We start from the raw sequence: 17,547 nt of genomic DNA on the forward strand, positions 1-17,547 counted from the left end.
AGGATCGATGAAGGCCGATTCGAGACAGTCGGTTTCCTGTCATGACGCAACCTCTCCGGTGCATAAGCCATTCTTTTTTTTTTTCCTTCCCCGACATTGATCTAATGCTAATGAATCCCATACTCCAATTAACCAGAGTAAGCTTTGGCTGTGATCGGCAAGCAAGACCAACTAATTAAGCCCTACACAATTTGCTGCACCGCCCATATTGCACATATTATCTCTCTCTCTCTTTTTTTTTTTTTTCCACTTCTTGGAGCTGAACTGAGTAGCTGACGGGGTAAATTATAAAACGAGTTTTGGAAACCTTTTCCTGCATGACTTTGAAATCTTTCCTATATTTCCATATATTTTTGTGATGTTATGCATTACATCTGTCCCGTGTGTCCTGCGCACGGTGGAAGTGAATGGTCCAGAGCTTATCCTTGGAACACACCTTAGACGGAATTCCAGTCCATCATGTGTAACCATGGACGCAATCACACACTGACACATACAGTACATTCACACACTCATACATTTCTTTTAGAGATGGGGGAAAACCAGAGAACCTTGCACAAACCCACATGATCGACAAGCAAAACCTAGAAACATGTCCATGACGATGTACCAGGAAGTACAAAACATGCTGGATGTAAACAGGAAAACATGATCTCTTGTTAAAACCTCTGCTGCACCCTATAATCAAGTAATCATCCGTGAAAATATGTAACCAGCCGAAATGCAACGAATCCCGCAGAAATCCTAATTAAAAGCTATAAATGCTATGAAGACAACTCTGACCTTTCCGAGAATAACATATTGTTTGACATTTAGTAAATATATTACGTAACTCTCGGGATCGTATTATATGACGTAATACACTGATTGAGGCATAAAAGATATAAACATGTCCTTTTGGGAAAAAAAACAAATGTGAAACTATCAATATGCAGATGAGACTCTTGTGTACTCCTTATACTAATGTATGTACGTTTCTATGGATATTCCACACTGATTGGCATGTCATTAATTGTATTCGAATGTCAGTTATAATCTGCACTGAGACGGCTTTAAGCCGGCAAGGGATTTGAGTAAAGAGGAGAAAAGCACCGAACAGCAACAGAAAAATCAAGAGGCACGATTTTACTCTCCTGGGGACCGGACATTTTTAGAAAGACGCTTCTTTATTAAATTCCCAAATTAGATTTATGAAAATGATCTCGCTCTGATTAGAAGTGCCTCCATGCTTCCGCTACATGCCATCCAAGCAAAACCTGATTCTTTACCAAAATGAAATCATGGACGCCGCGTCAGAGAGAATGAAACCAACAAGTGCTTCCGACGGTCCGACTTGCGAAAACAAATTTGTTTCCCATGGAAAATCTAATGCCTCGTCAGAATTTCAATAATGGAAAAGCCTTGGTAATGCGGTTTAATTAGCTGGGAAAGATGTGATTTGCATTCCGGTGCGAGCGCCTACAGCAGCTGCTATGCAGCAAGAGTCTACGAAAGCCCAAAGGCGGCAGAACCCAGAGGCAGGCAGAGGAGAGTTTCAGAGTCTTGGGTGCTATTCTTTTAATTACTCGTTATAATGACTCCATTTAGCTGTTCAATGACCCATTTAATGGCACCGAGCAAGCCTGGGAAGCACAGTCCTTGGCAGGTTCAAGCACGCAGCTGCCCTGGCCTATACTACCTCTAACCCCCCGCCTTCGTGCACCAGACCCGAGGGTGCGGGCGACTGTCTTAGCCTTCAGACTGTGTCCTGTAAACACGTAGCTGATGCTGAATGAATATTTGGAGTAGTATTTTGCTCTTCGTCACAGAGAGGGAAGCTTCCCGTGCATCGGGGTTTAATTAATTAAGGAACAGCTCCTGTGGGTTGGAAATAAAAAACAATTAAGCCCTACTATGCATGTGCAATTTCTTCCCAGGAGTTTAGCTTTGACACACATGTGATGGCACTAGAGGGGAAAAAGAGAGATAGAGCTAGAGATAGAGAAAGATAGAGACAGAGAAAGAGATAAAGCCCCATATGTTTCCGAGGAATGAGTGCATGGAAAGTGCACTGACCATGAGCTCTGCCTCGTTTTTCCTCCTCTTTGCCTTCGCTGAATGACTGCCTTCGCTCAGATCTAACACATGCAGAGGGGCACACGTGGCAACTAAGCACAAAAATAGCTGGACGCTTGCCTACAGTACCATGCTGTTTATACTAGATCGACAGGGCACAGATATGTCTCTTTTAAATTTATGAGATCCTGTCTGTCAAAAAATGAGAAAAGACATTACGTTAGAATAAAGTTAAAGATACGGCTTTAATTATTTTGCGGCAAGAAGTGTAGCATTGTGGCACATTGGCTTAGCACTGTTGCCTTACACCTCGGGGTCTGTGTGCATGGAGTTTGCATGTTCTCCCTGTGCTTGGTGGGTTTCCTCCAGGTACTCCGGTTTCCTCCCATAGTCCAAAGACATGCTGATTAGGCTAACTGGCAGTTCCCAATTTTTCCATAAGCCACCTGGGATAGGCTCCAGCACCCCCACCCCCCTGTGACACTGTATACAGCGATATGGAAGATGAGTGAGAGTGAGTGAAAAATGTAGCATGATGTATATAACACCATACACACAACAATTCATAAGAGGCATGTTCAAGTCAATCCAGGACTTTGCAGAAGTTATAAGAGAGAAAAATCTTCCTTTATTTCCGTATATACTCCACTAATGCACTTTGGCAGGGATTGTCATTCATGGCTGAAAGTCTCATCACCGTAATGTGCTTAAAGTTTTCCGTAAATAGGTTTAATGCCATCTTTCACAAGTCTCTGATTGACATGAACGCCTCTTAAACATTTCTGTATCATGAAACCTCGAAAGAATTCGTTCCTAGGAAACAAAAAAAAAATATTCCTAAGTATATACCTTCAAAAAATGGAGATCAATTAAAGCAGCAGAACATAAGGAATGTCATTTTTTTCCCCCAACGATGATTGAATGTTTGCAAAGCTGTCTCCTTCACCTTATTGCACTGCGCTATTCAATCCAAACACTGAAAATCCAGTTCTTCTGCTCAGCCTTATGTACTTTCCTTATCTTATCCTCTGAATAACGACAGCCTTCGTAAAGGATGAAGAGGACGTGGAATAGACAGTTCAGAATTAGCAAATAAGAGCTTGCAGCTGCCACTCTCCCTCGGTCTATTTAGAACAACTTGACAAGATTCAACAATTAAGCGGGAAAACAATGTCAGTGAGGCTGTATTGACTGCTCTAACGAGCTAGACGTTTGACAAGATGGACATTCCGCATAGCTTCCGCACCGTTGATATATTCGGATACGTTATTATCTAGATGTATTTTGGGATCGTGCAGTGGGTAGCGTCGGACCTGAGCGCGAGTTATTATTTGAGGGGACGTGTTGTCTTCGTGTCTGCGTGGGCTTCTTTCTGGTAATTCAGTCTCCTCTGACCTCTCAAAAACGAGTGAAAATTACACCTATGTGTCTGCATGGATTGGTGTTCCATCCAGGATGTATTCACGGCTAGTGTTCCCAGGAGAGGTTTCGGGTTCAGTGCGACCTTAACCGGGATAAAGCAGCCACGGAAATCGAGTGAACATGTAAAAAGTAGTCCAGTTTGGACTTTTGGTTTGCGGGGCCTGGAGTCTATCCCAGGAGACTTAGGGCATAAGATGGGGTACGCTTGGATAGAGTGCATAAACAATGCAGGGAAATTTGGGAACGCCAATTAGACCAATCTGTGGAAGGAAACCAGAGCAAATAGTAAGTATGTATCCAATGTTGTAAACATTAAAGCACTTTTTGTAAGTCGCTCTGGATAAGAGCGTCTGCCAAATGCCTAAATGTAAATGTAAATGTAGAGCACCCAGAGGAAACCCACCAAGCACAAGAAAAACAGGGGTAGCTCAGTGGTTAAGGCATTGGACTACGGTTCGGAAGATCCCAGGTTCAAACCCCACAACCACCAAGTTGCCACTGTTGGGCCCTTGAGCAAGGCCCTTAACCCTCAACTGCTACTACAGATGTGTAATGAGATAAAAATGTAAGTTGCTCTGGATAAGAGCGTCTGCCAAATGCCTAAATGTAAATGTAAATGTAAAAACATGCAAACTCCATGGACACAAGACAGGAATTGAACCCAGACCCTGAAGGAATCAGTGCTAACCACTAAGCCATCATGCCGCCTCCTAAGTATTCAGAACACTATTTCTATATGTGAGAAAGAAAAGCTGGCTTTAGATGAAATCCTAAAGATATGAGTTACTATTTTGGTTGCTTAATTTTTGCATTCATGAATATGAATCTCTATTTACAATCAAATCCCACACTTAGCCCGTGTTATAAGCCCTTTCGTACAAATCCACGGGGAAAGATTTCGCCCAGCACCTGCCTCCCTGTTTACAACGGCAGGGAACATTTTAGATCTGACACAGTAGTCAAACATCTCAAAAAGTGTTTAGATGACATAATCACCCTGCCTTTAGCTACAGGACAGGAAAGTGACAGTGACATAGAGTCGTCTCCGGCGAAGATAATGCATCCTCCGTGGGGATCATCTTAGCGGAAGATGGGAAGAAGATTACTGAAGGCAGACTTGATTTCAGGGCTGTCACTTTTCCCCCTTTTTTTATTTTCCTTCTTTTTTTTCTAACTTTGAATGCTATGAACTAGAAGCGAAGGAAGGAGGAGGGTAAAAAACAGTGGGAAGATCTCCGTAAACTTGATTTCACAACTGAATGAGTCAGTCACTCCATTCAACCTGGAGGTATAGAAGCGAGAAGTGAGAAGTTGCACTGCTAGATTTACCCCCCTGGAGTGGTTTAAGAAAGGCAAGGAGAAAGTTCACAGTGCTGGTTTTGCAAACAGACCAACCTAAGAAAGAAAACATACCTCTTCGGCTAAAAATAAAATAATAGGTATTCCATCAATCAAAAGATGTTTTATAACAGAGCTTGGGATAGTATATACAAGGCTATATATGGTATACTATATGTCAGTCATTTTACCAAGGAAGCAGAGAACACGTTTGATACGAACCCCTACATTATGCATTGCAGTCACAGTGTAGATCATTACTGCCGGCTTATAATCTTTCACATTTAGCTGTTAGAGGTGAGTAATTGTTATTGAAATTGAGAGCTAAATCACCTGTGCATGGTAGGTTTTGTCTAATAGCCCATCCACTGATCCACAATGTTTCATCCGCTTCACATACGCCAATACCATTTGGCAGTCGGCTCTGTACACCCTAATTGGTCTTTGGGGTTTTGATGCCACATCAGAGTCACAGTGATGCATTGTTCTGGCCACATCACCGTATGCTCAGATTGAGTCCTGTGTTGACTTTTGCAGTTTGCTACTTTTGATGACCTGAAGTGCTTTTAATCTAAAAAAGATAACGTCTAGGTTAATATATACGATGCATGCATAGACTGCATAAAAATGGACTGGACAGACCATCTGTGGCGCCATTGCTTTTCTGAAGAGCAGTTTTAAAGCTCAAATGTGGGAGCTTTGGTTTGCCATCTTTCCAGGAACTGACTCCTAAAAACTGGTTTATCTATAAATGGGCAGAATAAGCAGAGGCTGGCTGTTGGTTGGAACCAAAATTGTAACGGTTATATAAATAATAATAGATATTTCAACATCATGTTGCATTCAATTGAACTCCATCATCCAAACACTACTGTACAGGTAGTTACTAGACAGCTACTAAACAGTTACTAGACATTTAGCGGTTTTAGTCTTGCAATACGCCCAAAAAACCATTTGGAATTGCCCGTAATTATGCATAACGTTATGGCTTAATATTATTTTAACTAATGAGTTACATAAACCTTTATCCTCCATACAGTTTGCCATGAATGGAACCCTGGCTATAGAGACCAAAACTATCGTCTTGTACCAGGCAGCAAGCGTTTATTTTTGTTGCAAAGTTGGACATTTTATCATTGGGCTCTATGGGGGATTGACTCACTTTTAGAGCCTAGTGGTCATTTGAGGAAATGCATGTTTTGGCAGCGGAGCGTTTTACTCATTTTTCAGAGCCACAGGTTGGCCCTTGCTTAAATGCTTACTGTTTACACAAGGCAAACATATTATGTCTATTCTTCCTATAATTTTGCAAAAATATATACACTTAGCCTTAAACAAATCTATTCTTACATTTTGTTTAATCCCAAAGTTATTTAATTTCTTAACTCAACTTAAAGCCGTAGGCAGACTTCGTATAAAAATAATAAATGTTTATAATTCCATAGATTTTCCCACCAAATGTGTTGCGCATGGCTCAATGTTTAAATATCTCAAAAGCTGTCACAACCCATTTTGTGCCACGTTACCATTATCGTTTTTTCCATGCAAACAAGATTTTGCTGATTTTTAATGATTACTTTTAAAATTGACATCTTCAATTCTCTTTTGAATCGACTAAATTTTGCACTGGTATTTTAAATGTTTTAATATTTCTAAAGAAAATAAATAAAATCCAATGAAATACCCAACTAGCTTCAATTGATTTCCACTGGGCTTTCATGCACCCACGTAATTTTGCCTTGAGCAAGTAATCAAAGCAGCATTTTCATGCATGTGACGCCTGGTACTGTAACATTCATGTGGCCTGTTTTTTTTTTGTTGTTGTTGTTGTTTTTTATCTTGCACGAGATTGTGAATCTCGTATTCTATTATGTGGAGTTAAAGCTTGCCTTTACCTCACCACCGCAATAACTGTTACAACGTCTGAAAGCAGTGCACTTAACTTTTAACCTGTAAAAGCTTACACCGCGTGCCATCTTTACGCCGAAGCAGCTACATTCTTTTGTTACTGCCACTCTGACGGAGCTCGAGGCAGGTAGAGACCAGAGGCAGTTACAAAAAAAAGAGAGGGAGAAAAGAAAGAGAGAAAGCATGGTGTTACAGAACACAAGAAAAGCTATTATGTGGCTCTCAGGGTTCTTTTGGTGTACTTTGCTTGGGAGAAGTATTCATTTATCAGTTGCTTGGTGGTACTTTGTGGGCGAGGTCGGCCTTTGAACGGTAATAGATTCCAAAGAAAATGCCTAAAAATCCGGTGACACGGCAATGAGATTAATGTACTACCAATCTATTTCATCCTACTCCCAAGGACCGTCACAACAGAATGGTTATGAAAGGGCTGTAATAACTTCTGGCCGTAATCAACACGCGCTCCCTTGAGTGACACGGACTATAATTAGTTATTGTACTCAACATGTAGGGTGAAAAAAAAAAAAAAAAAAAAAACGACTGGCCTGTATGCATGTTCTCTCGCATGCTGCTGACCTTCTCTCTAGGGCACAATGGAATGATGCGCTGTACTCATGGTAAATAGGTAACCTAGGATTGTTTGTCTGGAGCACAGAAAGGAGACTCTGACTCTGCAGCTAATGGACAGAAGAAAGAAGGGAAAAAAACCTAGAAGAGGCTTACAGTACGTCAGCACGTCTGTGGACTTTTAGCAAATAGTGGCTGAGGAAGCTGTCAGGCCCTGACAATATCTAAGGGGTGGTGTAACAGGCATTACAGAAGCTATAATGGTATTATGCTCTTGTAAATTGGAACAGAGCAGCCACTGGCAATGTTAGATAAAAAGAAAGTGTTCGCTCGTAAATCGATTAAACTTTGAGCCGAGACATCAAAGGACAATATTTTTAAGCTCGATGCTTCTCGTCACCCTGCGCAAAAGCAAATCTCTTCTCAAGTCTCAAGAATAAATCAGGCGTGTTTTTTTTAGCTTTAAAACGTTTAAAAAAAAAAAAAAACAAGTGACCCAAAGATTGCTAATTAGTAATTAATTGCAAACTCTTGTTTTTGTTTTTTTTTTACTTTGAACCAACGGAACGATATTTTACTCGCTACTAATTAAGGATGGATTTTTAATTTCTTTTCTGTTTGTTTTCGGTGCAATGTTTCTTCTAGCTACAGCCGCTAAAATAAGAAGTGCGTTGCTTCCGAAGTCTAATCAGGAACCAGAAAACAAAAGTAAAGCTCATTATCCCTCCCATCTTCATGAGTCCCCTTAGAGAGTTTACATTCTTTATAGCTCAATAACGGAATGCAACAGAAGCAGCTCCCTAACAAGATACATATGAGTGAGTGCACGGAACGAGGAGTTACATCATCCTGCACTGGCAGCTTGAAATACAGCATTTACTTTGCTCTGAAAGTTTGTTTTTGCAATGAAGACTTACAAAATTGAGCTAATGAAGAAGAAAGCGATGGAAGAGAAACATGCTGCGATCGTACAAACGGTGCTCTTCTTACAACACGCCGAGCTGCCATGAAAGACAACAAGGCGTAAAATGAACTTTGCATTCTTCATCATCTAATAAGGCTTATGCTTTTAATATTGACTCTTCATTGGTCTGTTCGTTCTCAGCAACCTGAATGCGAGCTTTTTTCTTCGCCAGGTTTTTTCCCCCGAATGAATATGGATGCCGCAGATTTGCCGAGCATCATGCGCTCCTTCTTAAAGCGAGCGAAAGAAGGTGTTCGTGCTTCAGCATCACTGGACAGCAATTAGTGTTAACACCCGCATCGACTTCCTTCCTCATCGGGGTGAGGGATGGGGGACGCGTATCTGAAATGCGTCGCCTTTGATTGCTCGGCTCTTGTAATCTTTAGCTGGGAATGGCATGAATGCCTGGTGAGCTGGGCCAGGAATAGATGAGGATGAGTGTTGTCATCATAGCCATTAGCAAAACTGGGCTCTAATTCAGTTCAGGGAATTCAGCAGACAATCAGCCTCGGTCACTGGAGCTCTGTTGAATAACGTTCTGCTGCCGAGGAAAATGGCATGGAAGTCTGATGTTTTTCATGAAATGTTGTTGATTTATATGAAAGGACGGAGATAATTTTAATTACAATTTTTTTTTAATTTACTTCATTTTTAGACTCGTTAAATGGTGCCTATTATGCAAAATTCACTTTTACTCACTTTTATTCAGATGTGTCTCCAGTGTTCATGCATGGACAAGGAAAATGTCCCTTTTTATTGGTTTAAACAACACAAACAATTTTTTTTTCTTAGATAATATAGCATTTTTAATTGCAAGACTTTTTTAATACTTTATATATTGCATTTGGGTTTTGCAAATGCACTAGACACAATACTGTTTTTGCAATAACGGTTTCAGAACAGCTGACCTCTTGTTGTTATTGTTTGAATATTTTAATACTACTGTATATTTATTGCTATATGTTATATATTGATGTATATGAGAATAATATGATGATAGTATGAATAATATATAAATATAATATACATCATACTATTTTTCTTTTCCTAAAGTGTTTTTGGCTGACTATACAGTATATCTACACTGCATAAACGTTTAGACACACGTTTTATTTCAATTCTATTAGTTTAGTAATTTATTTTCTTTATATAGAAAATTTCAAAAAATATATCTGGGGTGATTCATTTGAAAGAGGCCTCGAATATTCTGTAATAACTCTCGCTATGATGAAGCGATCTAAACCAAAGAATATGTTACATACCTGCATGTGTTTGTTATCAACTGCATCACCTGTGATCCTGGAAGTGATCTCCGTTTTCTGCCAGACACGTTTAAACGCGGTATGTACCGGAACCAGAGACAGTATCTGACTCTTTTTCCCATATGACTTACTTTGACCTCCTGAACGATGGGGAATGATACTCATGCAATTTTGCTCAGTGAGTTAGTACAGAATATTTGGGAGTAACAGCAGTCCAGCCCAAACTTAAACTGTTTAGGATTTCCTTAAAAGATATTAATTCTCAAAAAAACAAAACAAACAAACAAAATAAAAAATGACATAATGGGAATCTTTCTTGTTTGTTAAATCCACATCACATTCCTTTTCACAATATTATTTATTACAGCAAAAAGAAATCGCGCAGTTCATACATCTAACCTTTTAAACTTCTATAATACAACGTAAGATTGACTTTATTGCATGAAATCGATTTTGCAAGACAGCCTCAGGTATTCAAGACGCTCTTGTTATTGTGTTATTGCTGATAATCAGACGTTACAAGTTCATTTAAGCAGGAAGTTTTTTTCTAATGAAAATCGATAACAAACAGTAATTAATACAATTTGTGCGACAGGCGCCTGACAAGCTTTCCCGCTGTTATAGATCTGACGCAGTGCTTCCATTAGAGGCTTCGAGAGGGGGCCGAGCACGAGCGGTTCGCACGTTGATGCTTTCAAAATGTTTTCTGTGTTTGTAACACATGCAGAGTCCCAGTGCGAGCTTCGAACAAATGCGGAGTGCAAATAAAGTGCATTAATGGTGCCGTGAATCACCACTCATCCTGTGACAGGCATTGGAAGTGATTGCTTGTTTAATTTTTCTTTCTTAATTAAAAGGAGTTCATTATGTTTAGGTGAGGTACGGCAAGAATCAGTTGCTTTAAATGACCGTGATTGTTGATCAAGGCTGGTTTTCCAGCTTAACAGTGCTTCCTGACACGACACAAAAAAAAGTCGCCACCATTGTTCTTAGCCAACCCCCTCTTCACCCTTGCACACACACACTGCTATCAAAATGCACCAGCACGCCTGGGTCTCTGTAAGTCTGAAAGAGTGAAGCGGAGCTCCTCTCCATGATTCCACTCTTGACCATTTAAATATTCCCTCATTAATAAAGGTGGAAAATCAATTTCCCGGTGCTGATTCTCATCCAGTGTGCACTCATTAAGCCTCCTGCGAGCGTGCATCAGTCAAAGCACGTCAGGTCTAGGCAACTAAATGGCTGACTGGAGCGCTGGTAATCGCACGCAGCCACACACCTGTGCTTGCGAGGAGAAGTCATTCAGTTCTGCTTCCTTTAGCAAATCTCTCTCTCTTCCTCTCTCTCTCTCTTTCTCTCTCTCTCTGCATTCCCCTAGGGTCTGCTTTTTCAGCAGTACACACTTTACACAACTATTTTGATTAACAACGTACACACCTAAGAGTCAGAGGACCTGTAAAATAATAATTACACCCTTTTAGCGTCACGGCCAGTGTCAAATATCCCACGATGCATGTTTCCGAGATCGTACGCCTCGAGCATTTGTGCAATAACCGGAGGTTCTGTTGAGTGCCCGAAGTTTGACTGGAAACCATAGAATTATAGAAAGTCAAGGAACTAATAAGCAATAATGTAAAGCAAGTCTGTCTCCCTGTGTTTCATTTTAAAAGGCGTCATGAAATCCACGAATCGATAACGGAGTGATTGCATGTAGCTCCCATGCTGTCGGTTTTCGCTTGTTTACTCCGAGAGCACTCAATAACGGAAAGATTCACCCGCCGCTTGTTTGCACTCGTCGTATTAGTCAACGTCTCGGTATTGATGGGTCATGGCATGGTTGATTCATTAAAAGGTTTTTGAGGAACCTAGTGAGCAATGAGGATCAGATAGAGCCCCGGCATTGACGAGGGGAAAGATCCAGTCTGGAAAGGTCATCAGGGACACACACAGCTGCTGGCGAAATGGATAAAGACCTGCCTTGTTCTTGTATTATGAAAAGAAACACTTGGTTTGCACCGTGAGTGGTCACTGATTGGAGTGTCCTTATACTGTAGCAACTGCAATTTAAATCAGAAAGGAAAAACTAATTGATTAGCTTCGCAACGATCAAGCTTTTAAAGCAGTGTATAATTAGGAAGATGATACGGTACGCCACTAAATTCCTGAGCCACCCCTTAGTTCTTCAAATTTAGTTAAATTAAAGAAGTGTAAAAAAAAAAAAAAAACTGTTTTAATGTGACAGTGCAGTAAAGATACGATAAAAAAATAGCTTGTTTATGTAACAACCTCGGCAGCGACCTCATTTCCCCTCTCGTCTGTTCAAACCACTCAGCATTCAGTATCACCAGCCTGATCATCTGTCATCACCTGCATCGGTTTTATGCCTTAAGTTAAATGTTTTTATTTTTATTTTTGAATGATTTACAGTATAGGTACTGTGCCTTGCAAAACTATTCACACCCCTTGAACTTTTCCACGTAAACTGCAAACAGGACGTTTTACAACTTTGGACTCTTTCCACTATGCCTTTCTTTTTCCCACTCTTCCATAAGAGACCCGGCTCTTAGAGCTGTCCTGTGAACAGACTCTCCCTGTGTACCTCTGCAGCTCCTCTGGAGTTACCATAGGCCTCTTGGCTGCTTCTCTGATTAATGCTCTTCTTACCCGACCTGTCAGTTTAGGTGGACGGCCATGTCTTGGTAGGTTTGCAATTGTGCCATAACCTTTCCTATTTTCAGATGATGGATTGAGCAGTGCTTTGTGAGATGTTCAAAGCCTGGGATGTTTTCTTTTATAACCTAACCCTGCTCTAATCTTCTCCACAACTTTGGTGTCTTCCTTGAGCTACATAATGCTGCTTGTTCACAAATGTTCTCTAACAAACCTGTGAGAGCTTCACAGAACAGCTGTATTTATACTGAAATTATAAATGATGAGATTCAATAAGTCACTTATTTACTAATTTAGCTAATAGGTGTATTCTGGATTTTAGGTTCCACTGGATTTTAGTTTGGGGGTATCATAGGAAAGGGGGCTGAAGACAAATGCCCGCCACTCTTTTCCGATTTTTTATAGTAAAAATTTTTAAAACCCATTTATCATTTTCCTTCCACTTCACAATGGTGTGCCAGTTTGTGTGGGTCCTTCACATAAAATCCCAATAAAATACATTTACGTTTGTTGCTGTGAGGTGTCAAAACATGGAAAAGTTCAAGGGGTGTGAATACTTTTGCAAGGCACGGTAACTGAGTGGTTTGACAAACAAAAAACATTCCTCTGAAACAGCTCAGATACAGCGACAGGACTGAAAATATTGTTCTTCAGCGAGCCGGCAGAACTCTTCCTCAAAACTGAATTGAATATATAAGAAAGTTCGGCTCATTGGAAGCGAAATATACTGTAAAGAAATGATGGATTTTGCACGATACTGTACATAACGGGTCATCATCGCGCCTGGAGTCCCTACTTATTCCTGGCACATACTTATATATCAGTTTGCAGTTAGCCTTGATGAACCTTAATTGCCTACAGAGGTCAGTCCATTAAGCTACTTACTCTCTTTCAAATCAGTCAAAACGCTTGAAATGAATTATACCATGATGATTATCTTTTTTTTTTTTAAATAGTTGTTCAAACAGAGGATGAGCAATTAGCAGCCGTCAATTAAGTCTATGCCTTGCTGAATACATATCAAGCCATGCCGGAATGATATAAAAGTATTTCTTTTGCGGTAATGCATTTCACTAATAACCTGACATCATTAAGATGAATCAATTCAATTTTCCTAAGTGGAAAATTGGAGGTCTGTAGAGAGACACATTTAACCAGTTAGATGACAGGAATAGCAAGAGCTTTTTTTCTCCCTTTTTCAGGAAAAAAAAAAGATTCTATTCAGGGTATAGATACAGGATAGGAGGGAATCTATCGGTCTTGTTTTGCTGGCACACGTCACCCTACGAATTGCACAAGTCTTTGTTTTGGTCTTGACAAGTGCAGCTCTCTGGGGTCCAAACCCCACCTGTTCGATTGTTTGCGTGCCCGTGCACCGGGCCTCCTTATTACCCAGGCGGCCACTGTGTTGGTAAGAGGCGGCGCCCAGACCGCATCCCCCACCGTGTCAATCAGGACTAGTGTGCCACTGACCAAGCCCAAAGAAAAGCCAATCAATAGGGGACTAGATGGATTGAAGACCCTGTCATCATGCTTTCGGATCAGGGATGACTCCAGAATAAATGTCTGTATGTGCCTGAAAAAAATAGCATTTATATATATACAGTACTGTGCAAAAGTCTTAGGCCACATATAACATGCTGTACCAATTTTGTTCTATATGTTTATCATGTCTGCATAATTATGTACAAAATCATTTAGTATTTCCATATATAATAAAAAAATCAATAAATAAATAACATTAGAGGAAAATATATGCATGTAAAGAAAGTAATATAGTACAAGACAGACCAGTTTTTCAGATGGAAACAAAAAACCTAATGTACGCTCCTGAGATTTGCATTAAAATAGAAAGAAGCGATTGTGACATTTACAATTAGGCATTTGGCAGACGCTCTTATCCGGAGCGACTTACTTTTTTTTTTTTTTATCTCATTATACATCTGAGCAATTAAGGGTTAAGGGCCCAACAGAGGCAACTTGTGGGGTTTGAACCTGGGATTTTCTGAACCTGCAAATCCCAGGAGCGTACATTAGGTTTTTGTTTTTATCTGAAAAACTGGTTTATCTTTTTTTTTTTTACAGCCATGCATATATTCTCCTGTAATGTTATTTATGTATAATTTTATAAGTTATACTGTATATGGAAATATATAACCAAATTGTTACAGTATATAATATGGTGCCTAAGACTTTTGCACAGTACTGTGTATATATATATATATATATATATATATATATATATATATAAAAGCTTCATGCGATGTCTAGTCACTCAGCGCCGGGGTTATTCTAGTAGATCATTTCACTTGTCTAATGCACAAGAATGACCCGGCCCGAACGAGCGGTCATGAGCCACAGAGAGCACTTCAAATCTGAAATGAAAAATGTAATATCTCAGTAAATCTGCACACTCTTTATATAAAGTAGTGGTGCCAATAACCTGAGCACACACACCAGAGTTTGTGAACATGAGAGGCATTTCGCATGGAAGGTAACGCGAGTTGAAGCTGGTTTTTGTTTTTTTACCAAGACGTATGTTTTATACTCTTGCAACCCATTTATCATTAAGGCATTTCGCTATTTACATCTCATTAACCATTCGTATCTTCTTTCTCCTCTTACTCACCCAAGACGAGGTGTTTCTACACAATTTCTACACATCTCCACTCTCCTTCACACTCTCTCTATCTCTCTCCCATACATACACATCTCATTTTTGTACCTTCTATATCACACTCTTAGGGTGTGATGAGGAACAGTGGCACCACGCCATGTGACACAAATGCTGCTGCTGCTTTACAGAGTGTTATGGAACATATGGAACTCGGTTAACCTGTCACCTTGTCTTCTCTGCTCCGTTCAAAAGCCTTTTTTTACTCAAAGGCTTTTTTTTTTTTTTTTTTTTTTTCTCCAGGAAACAGATGTACTCTGTGCTAACAATGCCAGCCTCGAAACTCGAACAGTTTTCACAACAGGCGCAGAAGCTTCTCTTCGGAGGATGAATAATTGAACAAATGTAATATTAAATGGAACTTAAAAGGTGTTTTTGCGTTGCTCTTTAGTAGCCCACAATGTTTGCCTTCTCAACAGTTGCATTATTCATAAAAAACACCTTTGAAAGTCACAGCGGAGGCTAGATTTACCTGTATGTGACCTGCACTTTTACATTTACCCAGATTGCACAGATGTACTGTACGCCTGCGACACTAACGTCGTACTTCCACTCAGATAGAAAAATGTCTGGCTCCACTCCTGCTCTAAAACACTTAGCTTTTTTTTTTTTTTTTGAGATGTATGGTCAGGCGTTGATGAGAGCCACTCTTCCAGACACACTCAGAGTCTCGAGACAGTCCCCTATTGTGCACTTCTTCTGTATACTTTGAGTCATGAAAAATAAAATGTAAAAAAAAGAATTATACAAAAAAATACAATCCTTAAAAAAAAAATCGCACATTTTACAAGAGGTGTTCGAGTAAAAAAAAAAAAAAAGACTTTTTATCAGTTTAGGGAGTATAAACGCCCTTTATTCCTCTATATACACCCCTGCTGCACTAATGCGCTAAAACGCTGGCCTCCCAGGAACTCCTTCAAGATGTTGAAATAGCTTTCTGCGTTCTTTAAATCGTTTGCACCATTCTATTGTTTTACTGCAGCTAAGAGCCTCATCATCGTACTGTGCTTGAAGTCTTCTGTAAATTTAAAGAGAAATTTCATCACAAGTCCCGGTTTAACTTGAACGCCTTTTATAATAGGCTAGCAGGGAAGTAAATCCTAATGCTACGATAAAAGGCTAATTCCATCCAAATTTAATAAACAAAGCAGTCTCTAAGAATGTAGCATTCTTAGCAGTCTCCATTCTGTGCTTTACTTGTATCCTCAGATGAGGTATTACTTTCTTTTTTTTTCCCCCATTAGCTCCAACCGTGTAGCAAACTAGCATCGATTTATTCAAACTGAACGTTTTTTTCGATTTGCAATACAGATATTTGTACAAGGGCCACACTCTAAATACCCTTAAGATGATTAGAATGTGATGCATTAATAAAAATAGAATAAATACTGTTTTGTTTTGTTTGAAGTTGAATTGAACAGGTGCAGCAATTTAAAAAGAAGAAAAGAAAATCTATATTTCTTGGACCCGTGTGAGCTGTCACGGGGTAGCGCCTGTTAGAATTTTCATGCTACGATTTTTCTTTTTCATCCACAAATTACACCGCCTGTGCGCGAAGGCCTTCAGTCACCAACTACAGCAACATCTGGGAAGACAGATGTTGGGCAGCTGCTACCGAGAGTCACTGTAACTGATTGCGTTTTCTTTTTATCATCCAACAAGCAAAAAGGCGCATTGTCACTGGCGTATTTAAAACGTTTCGGGATGATGGGACGCTGTTAGTTTTGGGTGCTGGAGAGGCTTGAAAAGACTTGAAAAAAAAAAAAAATCTAAATTTGGACTATGGATGCATCTGTTTAAATGTTCCTGCTCACGTTTACTCCTACTCACGTGCAGAGGTGAGGCGTTAGTTTGAAAAGGAAGTCTTGCCAAGTTTCCCGTTCGATAAAGCATCTTCCTAATGACTTATCTAGATAGGGCCATTTGCAGATGGATATAAGAGAGCGGATCTTTTTTTTTTTCCCACTTGCAAGCTGGATTAAGTTATTACTGTATTCGATTATATCATGTGTTTGTGCTAAGTATGCAAAATAGTGCATTGCCTGGACAGTGATATATGTAACTACAGCATCCATACAGAATTACGAATCGTGCCAAAATGCTGAAGATGAGAAATTTAATGCTGTGCTACAGAACACTCCGGGATAGCACGTGAAATAACACGTTTATGCCGAGATAGTGGTCGCGTTCTGAAGATATGCTGCAGGAGGCTCGAGGCACAGCCTGTGAGGTTCGCTTCCCTTTCGAATCCATTAAGCAGCTGAGATTCAAGACTGCAAATTAGCCTCGTATGCCACAGTGGCGATCGGCATTACAGACTCACATTCCCATAGTGCTCAAAGGGAAGGATTCCAATTAAAGCAGCCTGAGATGTTGTATAAACCGAATTATGATTGACAGGTGTTTGGCTTGTGAAAGGAGTCCTGATGGCTGCACCTCTTGGAATGATTTACTTGATTCAAGCTTTCTAAAGGCTGCACAATGACCTGGTTGTTTCACTCACTCACTCATCGTCTATATCGCTTTATCCTGTGTACAGGCTCGCGGGAAGCCTGGAGCCTATCCCAGGAGACTTAGGGCACGAGGCGGGGTCCACCCTGGATAGGGAACGCCAATCAGCCTAATTTACATGTCTTTGGACTGTGGGAGGAAAGCGGAAGGAACCCACCAAACAAAAGTGGGGAGAA

The 17,547-nt window shown here is 40.1% G+C and overlaps 1 protein-coding gene across 2 annotated transcripts in view; it reads right to left on the bottom strand.

Annotated features, from left to right (window-relative positions):
• The window catches only part of elfn1a (extracellular leucine-rich repeat and fibronectin type III domain containing 1a), an 86,369-nt gene that overhangs the window by 40,628 nt on the left and 28,194 nt on the right, over positions 1-17,547 (bottom strand). The gene's annotated exons all lie outside the window — the stretch shown is intronic.

The sequence above is a fragment of the Clarias gariepinus genome, chromosome 3 (assembly GCF_024256425.1).
Source record: "Clarias gariepinus isolate MV-2021 ecotype Netherlands chromosome 3, CGAR_prim_01v2, whole genome shotgun sequence".
Lineage (NCBI taxonomy): Eukaryota > Metazoa > Chordata > Actinopteri > Siluriformes > Clariidae > Clarias > Clarias gariepinus.